At 38.8% G+C, this 11,582-nt stretch overlaps 2 pseudogenes; both read right to left on the reverse strand.

Annotated features, from left to right (window-relative positions):
* Window positions 1–313: 313 nt before the first annotated feature.
* On the reverse strand, window positions 314–4,243 carry LOC112133010 (NADH-ubiquinone oxidoreductase chain 5-like; annotated as a pseudogene).
* A 966-nt stretch (window positions 4,244–5,209) lies between these two features.
* Window positions 5,210–5,891, reverse strand: LOC129059115 (ATP synthase subunit a-like; annotated as a pseudogene).
* Between the last annotated feature and the right edge of the window lie 5,691 nt (window positions 5,892–11,582).

An 11,582-nucleotide genomic window follows, 5' to 3' on the forward strand; every position in this document is an offset into this window, starting at 1 on the left:
ATCCTGAAACATGAGGGTCAAGTATTGACATCTGAGAAGCCTTATTATTAGGACTAATAATGGAGTTGATGCTGGTTCTGTGAATAGTTGAGCATGATGCAGTGAGGATCATGATTGATTTTAATAGCATGAAGAGCTGGACGATTTTTGAGGGTGAGGGGGCAGGGTTGTTGCGTGAAGATTCTGTGTGTGTGGCTGCCTTGTACAGTTACGGATGCTGATTAGTGGTAGTTACTGGTTGATCATTATTTGTTGGTATTTATGTTGTGATTGAAATTACTCAGGATAATAGATTGGATAATTAGGAGTAGAGTTACAAGGGATGGGATAAAAATAGAAAGTAGAGTTGAATTAGGCCGTTCTGAGTAGATATGGTAATGGAGGCTGAAATTTGGGTTGTGTAATGGTCTTCGGTATAGATTTTTCTAGTCAAATTAGGTCTAGTAGAAGTGAAGCCAGATTTTTGCTTGTGGATAGGCCTGAGTGGGGGGTTGTATGGTGAATTGTGGATGAATAAAATCCTAATATGTTGGAGAAGTTGAATGTCTGTAATGGGTATTTTGGTTTAAGATTATTAGTCTCAAGATTAAGCTCCATTGCTAGTGAGAAGCCTAAGATGGTCACGCCTAGGGCTGTGAGCTTCAGGTGGAGTGGTATGGTTGTTTGGGGGGATGAAGCAGGAATAATACTGTTGGTGATGAGGAACACAGCGAATATGCTGCCAATTGTTAGGCGCTTAATTGACTTAATTAGGAAGGGGTTATTTTCATTAATAGCAGCCAGAGTCGTGAATCAAGGTTGTCCTATAAGAACGAAGAAAATAATATGGGTATCATGGACAGCTGTCAAGGAAGTGGCAATAAGAGTAATAGAAAGGGCTCAGGTGTTGGTGTATGAACGTGTTTGCGGTTTCAATGATGAGGCCTTAGAGTAAAAGCTTGTGAGGAAAGGCATGCCTGTAAGTGCAAGGCTGCCAATAATAAAGGATGAGGAAGTGAGGGGTAAAGTCTTGAATTGCCCTCCTATTTTTCGGATGTCTTGTTCATCATTGAGGCTATGGATGATGAACCCTGAACATATAAATAATATAGCTTTAACAAAGGCATGGGTACAGATGTGAAGGAATGCTAGGTGTGGCTGATTAATGCCAATTGTGACTATTATAAGGCCTAGCTGGCTTGAGGTGAAGAATGCTATGATTTTTTGGATATCATTTTGTGTTAGAGCACAGATTACTGTGAATAAGGTAGTAATAGCCCCCAGACATAATGTAAAGGTTTGGATTGATAGGTTATTTTCTATTAAAGGGTAGAAGCGGATGAGCAGGAAAACTCCTGCTGCAACTATAGTGCTGGAGTGGAGTAGGGCTGAGACTGGGGCTGGACCTCCTATGGCAGATGGAAGTCAGGGATGGAGGCCGAATTGAGCTGACTTTTCTGCTGCTGCTAAGAGAAGGCTAATTAATGGAAGGAGATGGGGGTATGGTCTAGAATAAATGTTTGTTAAAATTCTCATGTGTTGGAGGACAGGAACCATGCTATAGCTAAAATAAAGCCAATATCGCCAATGCGGTTGTACAGGACTGCTTGGAGGGCTGTTGTACTAGCATCTGCTCTGCCATACCATCAGCTGATTAGTAAGAAAGACATGATTCCTACAACTTCCCATCTGATAAAGAGCTGAAAGAGGTTGTTGGCAGTAACCAGAATTAATATTGTGATGAAGAAAATAAGTATTTGAAAAATTGATTAATGTTAGGGTCTGAATTTATATATCATATTGAGAATTCTACAATAGATCAGGAAATGAATAGTGCTACTGGGATAAATTTTGTGGAGAAGTAGTCTAGTTTGAAGCTTAGTGAGAGTTTGAGAGTCTGGATCATCATTCAATGTCAGTTTGAGATAATGACTACTTGGTCTGTGCATATAAACATTGCTGTTGGGATGAGGCTGATGAAGGCATATGCGATAGATGTTTTTACATAATTTGGGTATGAGCCTATTTTTCAGGAGTTGGCTAAGGTAACAGTAATCAGTAGGAATTAAGGGGATTAGGGCTGTTATAGACGTGGAAGATACATGTTTGTTACTTTTATTTGGAGTTACATCAATGTTTTTGGTTCCTAAGACCAACGGATAACTCCAATCCTTTAAAAGTTGAGAAAGCCATGTTGTTAAACATGGGGGGCATGAGTTAGCAGTTCTTGCATACTTTCTTGGTAGGTAAGAAGTTGCAGGCTTCTATTGTTAGATCCACAATCTAATGTTTTGGTTAAACTATAGCTACAGCATGCAAACCACATAATAATTTTAGGATTTAAGGCTAATAGGAAGATAGGTGCAAGATGTATAAGTATTAATGTGGTTTCTCATGTAAAGGAAGGTTTAATACTGTTAATATAATATGCAAGTGTCCCTCGTTGTATTGTGATTAGCATATACAGGGAGTAAAGGGCTGTAATTAGTATATTAAGTCCTATAAGCATATTAGTGATATTTGATCAGGAGAATAAGGCCATAGTCACAAAGAATTCTTCTACTAGATTAATGGTAGGGGGTAAAGCAAGGCTAGGAAGATTTTCTAGAAGTCATCAAGAGGCTATTAGTGGGAGCAGTGTTTGAAGGCCTCGGGTAAGCAATATGGTTCGGCTATGGACTTGCTCGTAGTTTGAATTTGCTAGACAGAAGAGTAAGGATGAAGTGAGTCCATGAGCAATTATAAGGATGATCGCATCTATAAAGCTTCAAGGGGTCTGAATGAGGATAGCCATAATAACAAGTGTTATGTGGCTTATGGAGGAGTAGGCAATAAGTGATTTTAGATCGGTTTGTCATAGACAAATAGAGTTTGTCATAACTATTCCTCATAGGGACAACATGAGGAAAGGTTAGGCTATATGTTCTGTTAGGGGGTTGAGGTTAAGAGTAAGCCATATTATACGGTAACCGCCTAGCTTTAGGAGTACTGCTGCAAGTACTATTGAGTTGGCAATAGGGGCTTCTACATGGGCTCTGGAGAGTCATAGGTGAAGTCCATATAGAGATATTTTTACTATGAAGCCCATGATACATGGTAGTGATATAAGATTATTGGATCAGGAGGTTAATAGCTCTTGGATAGTAAATATTATTACTAGCATATTTAGTGAACCTGAGGTATTTTGAGTATAAACAAGTGTTACAAATAAAGGAAGGGATCCTACTAGTGTGTAAAATAAGAAGTGTGATCTTGCATTGAGGCGTTCTGGTTGGTTGCCTCAGTGCATCATGATAATTAGGGTAGGAACTAGTGTGGCTTCAAAGAGGATATAAAATATGATTAGTCTGAGGTGGTGAATGCTATGATTAAAAAGACTGTAGAGAAATCAATATAGAAATATAGAATTTTTTCATGGGGGTGATTCATTGGACAAGTGGTATTGGCTTGCTAGAATTATAAGAGGCAGTAGTCAGGCTGTTAAGATTAGAAAGGGTGATGTCAGCAGGTCAGAAAAGATTAATGAGAAGTTGGATGAGTTATTGTTCAATTGGTTAAAAAATAGTGGGCTGATGAGGCTGATCAGTAGGCTGTGGATAACCATGTTGATTCAGATTATAGAATTTTTAGAGAATCATATTGGTAACAGTATAATTGTTGGAGTAATAATTTTTAGCATTGAAGTAAACTTAGATTTTATATGTAATCTAGGCCATATGTACTGGAGATTGAAACTGGTAAGGCAAGGCCCACTGCAGCTTCTCAGGCAGCAAATACTAGGAGGATAATGGATATTACGGATGCTAGGGTGAAATGTATATTTAAAGTATAAGAGTATTTATGATATATATGGATTGATACCTTCTAGGCATAATAGGGATGATATTAGGTGGGATTGATAGACTAATACTCCTAGTGGTGATATGGTATATGCTAATATAATAATGATATTAATAGAGGTCATTTGGTAAATATGGTCTATCGTAATTTAATGAGTCAAAATCATTTATTTTGACTTAAACTATTTACCAATTCAACTCAGTCTAACACTTTTGGGGCTCATTCATAGGTCAAGCCTAAGATTGAAATGGTAACTAATACAAGGGCTGCGCTGATTATTAGTGTCATGTTGGTTGTTTGAAGGGCTCATGGCAGGGCTAGTAGTACAGCAATCTCTAAGTCGAAGAGGAGGAATGTGATGGCTCGTAGGAAGAATATTATGGAAAAGGGGAGGCGGGCAGAGGTTATTGGTTGAAATCCACATTCCTAGAGGTTGGATTTTTCTGTAAAAATATTAAGTTGTGGAAGCCAAAATGCTTTTATTAGTAGTAATAGGGCCAGTAAGGTGTCGGTTACTAGGGCTAATGTCAAGTTGATTACTCTCTTCCAGATAATATCGAAACTGGTTGATTAGAAGTCAATGGTACTGCTTATACTAAAAGAGTAGGATCCTCATCAGTAGATAGAGACGTATAAGAATAGTCATACTACATCTATGAAGTGTCCATATCAGGTGGCAGCTTCAAAGCCAAAGTGGTGGTTGGATGTAAAGTGGAATTTTAATTGGCGGAGGAGGCAGATAGTGAGAAATGTTGATCCAATAATAATGTGAAGTCCATGAATGCCTGTGGCTATGAAGGATGTTGAGCTGTAGATTCCACCAGAGATAGTAAATGGGGCCTCAAAATATTCTGAGACTTGTAGAAGGGTCAAGTAAATTCCTAAGGTAATTGTGATGGATAGTGCTTGAAGTATCTGTTTTCTACTACTTTCTATCAGTCTGTGGTGAGCCCAAGTAGTTGAAACTCCTGATGCAAGTAATACAGATGTATTCAGGAGAGGGACTTCTAAGGGGTTGAGGGGAAAAATGCCTGTTGGGTGTCAATGTCCCCCTAACTCTGGAGTTGGGGCTAGGCTAGAGTGGTAGAATGCCCAGAAGAAACCAGCAAAAAAGAATACTTCTGAGATAATGAATAGAATTACTCTATATCGGAGGCCTTTTTGGATGATTGATGTGTGGGGGCCTTGAAATGTACTTTCTCGGATAATGTCACGTCATCACTGGTATCTGTAGTTAGTGTGTTGGTTAGTAGGCCTAGGGTTAAAAGGGTGATAGAGTTAAAGTGAAGTCACGTGGCCAGGCCAGATGTTATTAGGAGAGCTGGGAAAGCTCCTGTTAGTGGTCAGGGGCAGGGTTTGACTATGTGGTAGGCATGTGTTTGGTGGGACATTATGTGTTGTCATATAGGTAAAGGCTTACAAGTAGTGCAAAGACATAGGCCTGAATAAGGGCTACAGCGAATTCGAGGATGCTCTGTAGGATTAGAATAAAGAAGGCGATTGAAGCTATGGGAAGACTGATAGTTGATAGTACTAGTGTGGCTCCTCCGATATAAATGCATTAGTAAGGGTCCAGCTGTAATGTTGGCTGTTAATCGCACAGCTAATGCTATTGGTTGAATGAATAGGCTAATAGTTTCAATGATCACTAGCGTAGAGATAAGTGGTATAGGTGTGCCTTGTGGTAAAAAGTGAGGTAAGGAGGTTTTCATCTTAAAGCAGAAGCCTATAATTACTGCACCTGCTCATAAGGGGCTTGCTATACCTAGATTTATTGATAATTGGGTAGTTTGTGTAAATTAATGGGGTAGAGGCCCGAGGAGATTGGTCGAGGCAATGAAGAGAATTAGGGAGGTCAGTATAAGGGATAAAGTTTGTCCTTTAATGTTATGAGTAATTATTATGTGTTTTAGTACAAGTTGAATTAGTCACTGTTGAATGGAAATCAATTGGTTGTTAATTAGATGACTGGAGGTTGGAAATAGTATGGTGGGAAATAAAATGATTAATACTACTGTGGGTAGGCCTAGAATTGTCGGGGTAGTAAAAGGGGTAAGTAGATTTTCATTCATTTTAATTCTCAGAGAGCTTTATGTTTTTGCATTTGGATTATTTTTGGTATGGGAATGTATAATGAGATTTAATAATTTTAACTTAATAATGGAGAATAAAGTTATGGTTATTGACAGGATGACAATGGATCATGTGGAAGTATCTAGTTGAGGCATTCACTGCAGAGAGGTGTAGATCCGCTCAGTCTTAAACTTAAAAGGTTAATGCTATATAGCTTTACAGTGATATTATAGTGTGAACATGGATCAGGTTTTGAAGCATTTTCAGGGGGTTAATTCTAGGACAATAGGTATAACACTGTGGTTGAACCCACAAATTTCTGAGCACTGTCCATAGTAAAGGCCTGGTCATGTAGCAGTTAGGGTGGTTTGATTTAGGCATCCAGGGATTGCATCTGTTTTCAGGCCCAATGAGGGGATAGTTCATGAGCGCAGGACGTCTTTGGATGAGATTAATATACGGATGGGGATATCTATTGGGAGAATTGTTTGGTTATCAACTTTGAGAAGTTGAAGTTCTCCTGGCTTTAAGTCTGCTGTTGGAATTATATAAGAATCGAAGCCTAATTCTTCAGTCTGTACATTCATAGTTTCAATATTATTGGTGGCCAATTGCTTTGATGGTAAGAGTAGAGTTGTTAATTTCATCTGTTATTTACAGAATACATAGGGATGGGAGGGCAATTAAAATTAAGATAATGGCAGGTAAAATAGTTCACACAATTTCGATTTCTCGGGCATCTATGGTGCTAGTATGAGTTAATTTTGTTGTGAGTATTAGGGAAATAATGTATAGGACTAGGGAACTATTTAGGAAAATATTTAGAGGAGTGTGGTCATGGAAAGTGAGTAGTTCTTCTATAATAGAGGATGTAGCGTCTTGAAGTCCTAACTGAACTGCATGAGTCATTAAGACATATAGGATGTAACCTATAAACTAACTTTGACAAAGTTATGTAATAATTTTACTAATATCTTATTGAGAGAGTCATAGGGGTTATGGGACTGGCTTGAAACCAGTTTCTGGAGTTTTGATTCCTTCCTTTCTCATTTAGGTTTTCACACAGGTTGGCTCTTCGAATGGGTGGTAAGGTGGTGGACAGCTGTAAAGTCACTCTAAATTAGTAGACGACTGTGCAATTGTACTTTTCATTTTGAAGCAAAGGCTTCTCAGATCATAACAATTATTAGTATAACTGCTGTTAGTGAGATAAATGAGCCTATGGATGAGATAATATTTCATGTGGCGTACGCATCAAAGTAATTGGAGTAACGTCGAGGCATACCCGATAGGCTGAGGAAGTGCTGTGGAGAAAAGGTTAAATTAACACCTATGAATATAATGGTGAAGTGGATTTTAGCGTAGGTCTGATTAAGTGTAGAACCTGAAAATAGGGGGAATCAGTGGACAAAGCCTCCTGTAATGGCAAATATTGCTCCTATTGATAGAACGTAGTGGAAATGGGCTACAACATAGTATGTGTCGTGTAAGACAATATCTAGTGATGACTTAGCTAGTGTGATGCCAGTTAAACCTCCTACTCTGTGGGGGTCACTGTGAGTTCACATGTTTGATTAACTTATACAACTTTTACCTTGACTCTTTTTTTTTTTTTTTTTTTTGAGACTGAGTCTCGCTCTGTCACCCAGGCTGGAATGCAGTGGTACAATCTTGGCTCACTACAACCTCTGCCTCCCGGGTTCAAGCGATTCTCCTGCTTCAGCCTCTTGAGTAGCTGGGGGAGTACAGGTGCATGCCACCACACCTGGATAATTTTTTGTATTTTTAGTAGAGATGGGGTTTCACCGTGTTAGCCAGGATGGTCTCGATCTCCTGACCTTGTGAGTTTCCCGCCTTGGCCTCCCAAAGTGCTGGGATACCTTGACTCTTAACTTTTCCATTTCCTTTCTTAATTTTCTTCCATGACACAATAAAGACTAAAATATAAATCCTCTGCAGAAGCTATATCACATAAAGCATATGCATTATTCTTGAAAAATTATGCAATTTTTATCATTTAGAATAGTATGTTGAAAATAAACTCATTTAGTTAAAATAGGGATAATCACTTCAGCTGAAGATTTCTTTCTATACAAACCAATTTTGTTGTCTTATGGTCACAAATTGGATTTCTAACCTGGAGCAAATTCTCACAGTCCTGTAATTGATCATAAAATAAATTTGAAAAGTGAGAAAAATTAGAATGCAGCTAATGCTATAACTAGAAACAAACTCAGAAATATATCTCCCAGTGTTTATATGACCATAGTAAAAGCTCTGTACACATGTGACTGAGTGTAACCATTAGGCAAATGTTGAGGATGCAACACTAAATGATGTGCACATTTGACAATCAAACTTTTGGTTTTATTGGTATTGACTATCAAATAATTTAACTCAGAAGATAAGTTTACTTTGAAAATTAAAAATCCCAATGTCTTGTGGGCATGTATGTGCATGTGTGAGTGTGCAGTGTGTACACTGGAAAATTGCCAGTGTTTCACCATATGTTCTCAAAAACCAGTTATTTTGAATAGCCGAAAAAAAGCATCCCTGCACCTTCAGGTAGTCAAGTGATCTTATTATTATGCTGCATCTGATAAATCACTTGGTGCTATTGTGGGCACAAGTATATAAAAAAACTGGCACTCCTCCTACGTTCCTTTGCCAACACATAAATACCCATAGAAACTCAATATTATCTTAGGATGAAGACCAACACATTTTCTCTGAGATTATTTATACTACTTATATGGCCCCAAAATTTTTTTTGATAAATATCCTTGGTTATTTTTAGTGATCAAGAGGCTCACTCTGTTCTTTACAGAAATTCTCTCTTCAGAGCTCTGATATCTCTGGTGGGTTTCTCATACATTGAAATGGGGCAGTAACACTTTTTCCCATTAGTGGAGTTCAGTATAAGGCTATTGCATCTGGACCCCACTGTAGAAGGATCAGTTATCCAGATGACAAATGTACCATTTTATAAGGCAGTCTCCCTCAGAGTTTTCACTAAAGATAGAGTTATAGAGATGCTTTGAGTACCAGTTATTTATGCTTCTCTTTCTGTCTTTCTTCATCAATAATTATGTATGTCTATATTTAATATTAATGAAGGTGTATAGTTTCATTTTCCTTTTTTTGGAGACAAAGTCTTACTTTGTCACCCAGGCTGGAGTGCAGTAGTGGCTCAACCCCAGCTCACTACCACCTCCACCTCCCAGGCTCAAGTGATCCTCCTACCTCAGCCTCCTGAGTAGCTGGGACTACAGGCACACAGCACCATGCCTGGCTAATTTTTTGTATTTTTGGTAGAGATGGGGTTTCACCATGTTGTCCAGGCTGGGCTCGAACTCCTGAGCTCAAGCGATCCACCTGCCTCGGCCTCCCAAAATGCTGGGATTACAGGTGTGAGCCACCACGCCCAGCCTGAAGGTGTATAATTTCTACAATGACCAGAAAATGATGCATCCAGCCTATTGGGTGGTTGTATCCAAGACTATGCTCTTTCAATCAGTGAGATTATTGTTTAGGGTCTTCAGAACTCTTAAACACGTCAATAAACTTGAAGATAAATACAACATTAAAATGAATTATAAAATTTTTATCCTTTTTCATTCATTCAAGTATTTACTGCCCACTTACTTTGGGATAATTACTGTTATAGGCACTACAGATCAAATACAGATTTTTTTTTTAAAGACATGGTCTCTGCTCTCAAGGAGCTGACAGTCTAATAAAATTCAGAGGCCCCCATGGCTAGGAATCAAGCTTGTCAGACTGCTTGGTTAGCTTTTAGTTCGTGTTTTGGGGAATTATCTTAATACTTTGACTGTATCAAGGCTTAGTTAGAAGAGGTATCTTGGAGCAGGGAGAGTAAAGAAGACTGAATTCAAAGCATTTATTTTATAATTTACCAAGGTCTAGCCCTACCGATATTCTCGCTACTGTCTTTGCCCTAAAGTTGGTCAGAAGATATTAAAAGCCAGAGGATAGAAATATATACATATACATGTATAGAGCTGTACTCTACTCAGGACACAATTGTAAGAGGATATAATTCCATCCGTAAAACTATTTTCTTCAGAAAAGCAAGACAACACATTCACTGAAGCTCTTTGACATAAAAAAGAAGTCCTCTGAGGAAAGTTTGATGGTCTGTAATATTTTTATTCACTGTTTGAAAGCTATTATAGCAGTCCCAAACAGGTCCCAAAAGGAAGGAGAACAACGACTTAAGTATCACCATTGCTACTGCAGAGACACATATGAATACCATTCGCAGTATTTAGCCTAAAGAACCATGGCATGTGTTTCTTCCCTCTCTAGCCCCGCCCATGTCCACCTCTTCTTTGTGGCTATCAATCTTCCTTAATGCAATCGTTTAGGTAAAATGAGCTGCTTTGCAGCTCCACATGTTGGTGTTTACAGCTCTTTATGAGCCAATAGGATAAATATCTATGGACATTGCAATATCTCTGCTTGGATGGATATTGATGATAGTGAAGAAAATGGTAAGTTACTGCGGGGAAATCAATCATGTGTACATATATGTTGATGTCTTGCTGAAGTGAAATCATTAGGCAAGAAGTGAATAAACACCAGGGCTCCCTTTATGCTTCTAGACTTTGCGTAAAATGAAGCAGGGTGATAATAGTGGCAGTAGTAGTGGCCAGGAAGAAGGGAAGAAGGAAAGATCAGACAATGGTTTTAACAAGACAAGCAACAGTTTCACAGAGAGCATATGCTTACTCAAGGGGGAATCATTGTTAGGTTTGGATTCCAGGCAAAAAAATTATCTTTCCTCCAAAAGGCTGTGGAATAATCATGAACACCTCCATCGCCTCCTCTCACACAATCTCAATGCAGAGACTCTGTTCTTGGGAACCTGGGAAGCCTGCAACCCAGGCTCTCCAAATATTGGGCTTCAAGGAACACAGGACCTCTTGAAATTATAGTCAAAATATGTGTGTGTGAATGTGCATTTTCTACTGAAAAGGTTTGTAACTTTCATTAACTTCTCACAAAACACTCTGAGTCTCAAAGTTCAAAACTACTGCTATTGATAAAACATTGCTTTCAGAGAACACAGCTATAAAAAGGATTCAGTAGGGATCAGAAGTAGTACAATATTACCTAACCTGATATTTTCAGAATATAAATTCTACAGAAATCACTGGATAAAGAGAAATTACTTAGAGACTGCCCTTTGCACAAAACATAAACAACTCCTTAAACTCCATACTAAGAGTTCTCCAGCTGGAAGTAGTTACCTTAGAGCAGTGGTCATGAGACGAGCAATTTGGAGCCTAGAAAATTAGATTTAAAGTTGCCAGATCACTGAGTCCCTTAGTGGCTCTTCATTTTTGTGGTTTTTTTTTTTTTTTCTTTTTTGAGACAGTTTCGCTCAGTCGCTCTGGCTGGAGTGCAATGGTGGCTTGATCTCAACTCACTGCAACCTCCTCCTCCTGGGGTCAAATGATTCTCCCGCCTCAGCCTCCCAAGTAGCTGGGATTACAGGCACCCACCAACATGCCCGACTAATTTTTGTATTTTTAGTAGTAATGGGGTTTCACCATGTTGGGCAGGCTGTTCTTGAACTCCTGACCTCAGGTGATTGATCCACCTCAGCCTCCCAAAGTGCTGGGATTACAGGTGTGAGTGACCATGCCTGGCCATTTTTGTGTTTT

This window comes from Pongo abelii, chromosome 3 (assembly GCF_028885655.2).
Source record: "Pongo abelii isolate AG06213 chromosome 3, NHGRI_mPonAbe1-v2.0_pri, whole genome shotgun sequence".
NCBI classification, from domain to species: Eukaryota; Metazoa; Chordata; class Mammalia; order Primates; family Hominidae; genus Pongo; species Pongo abelii.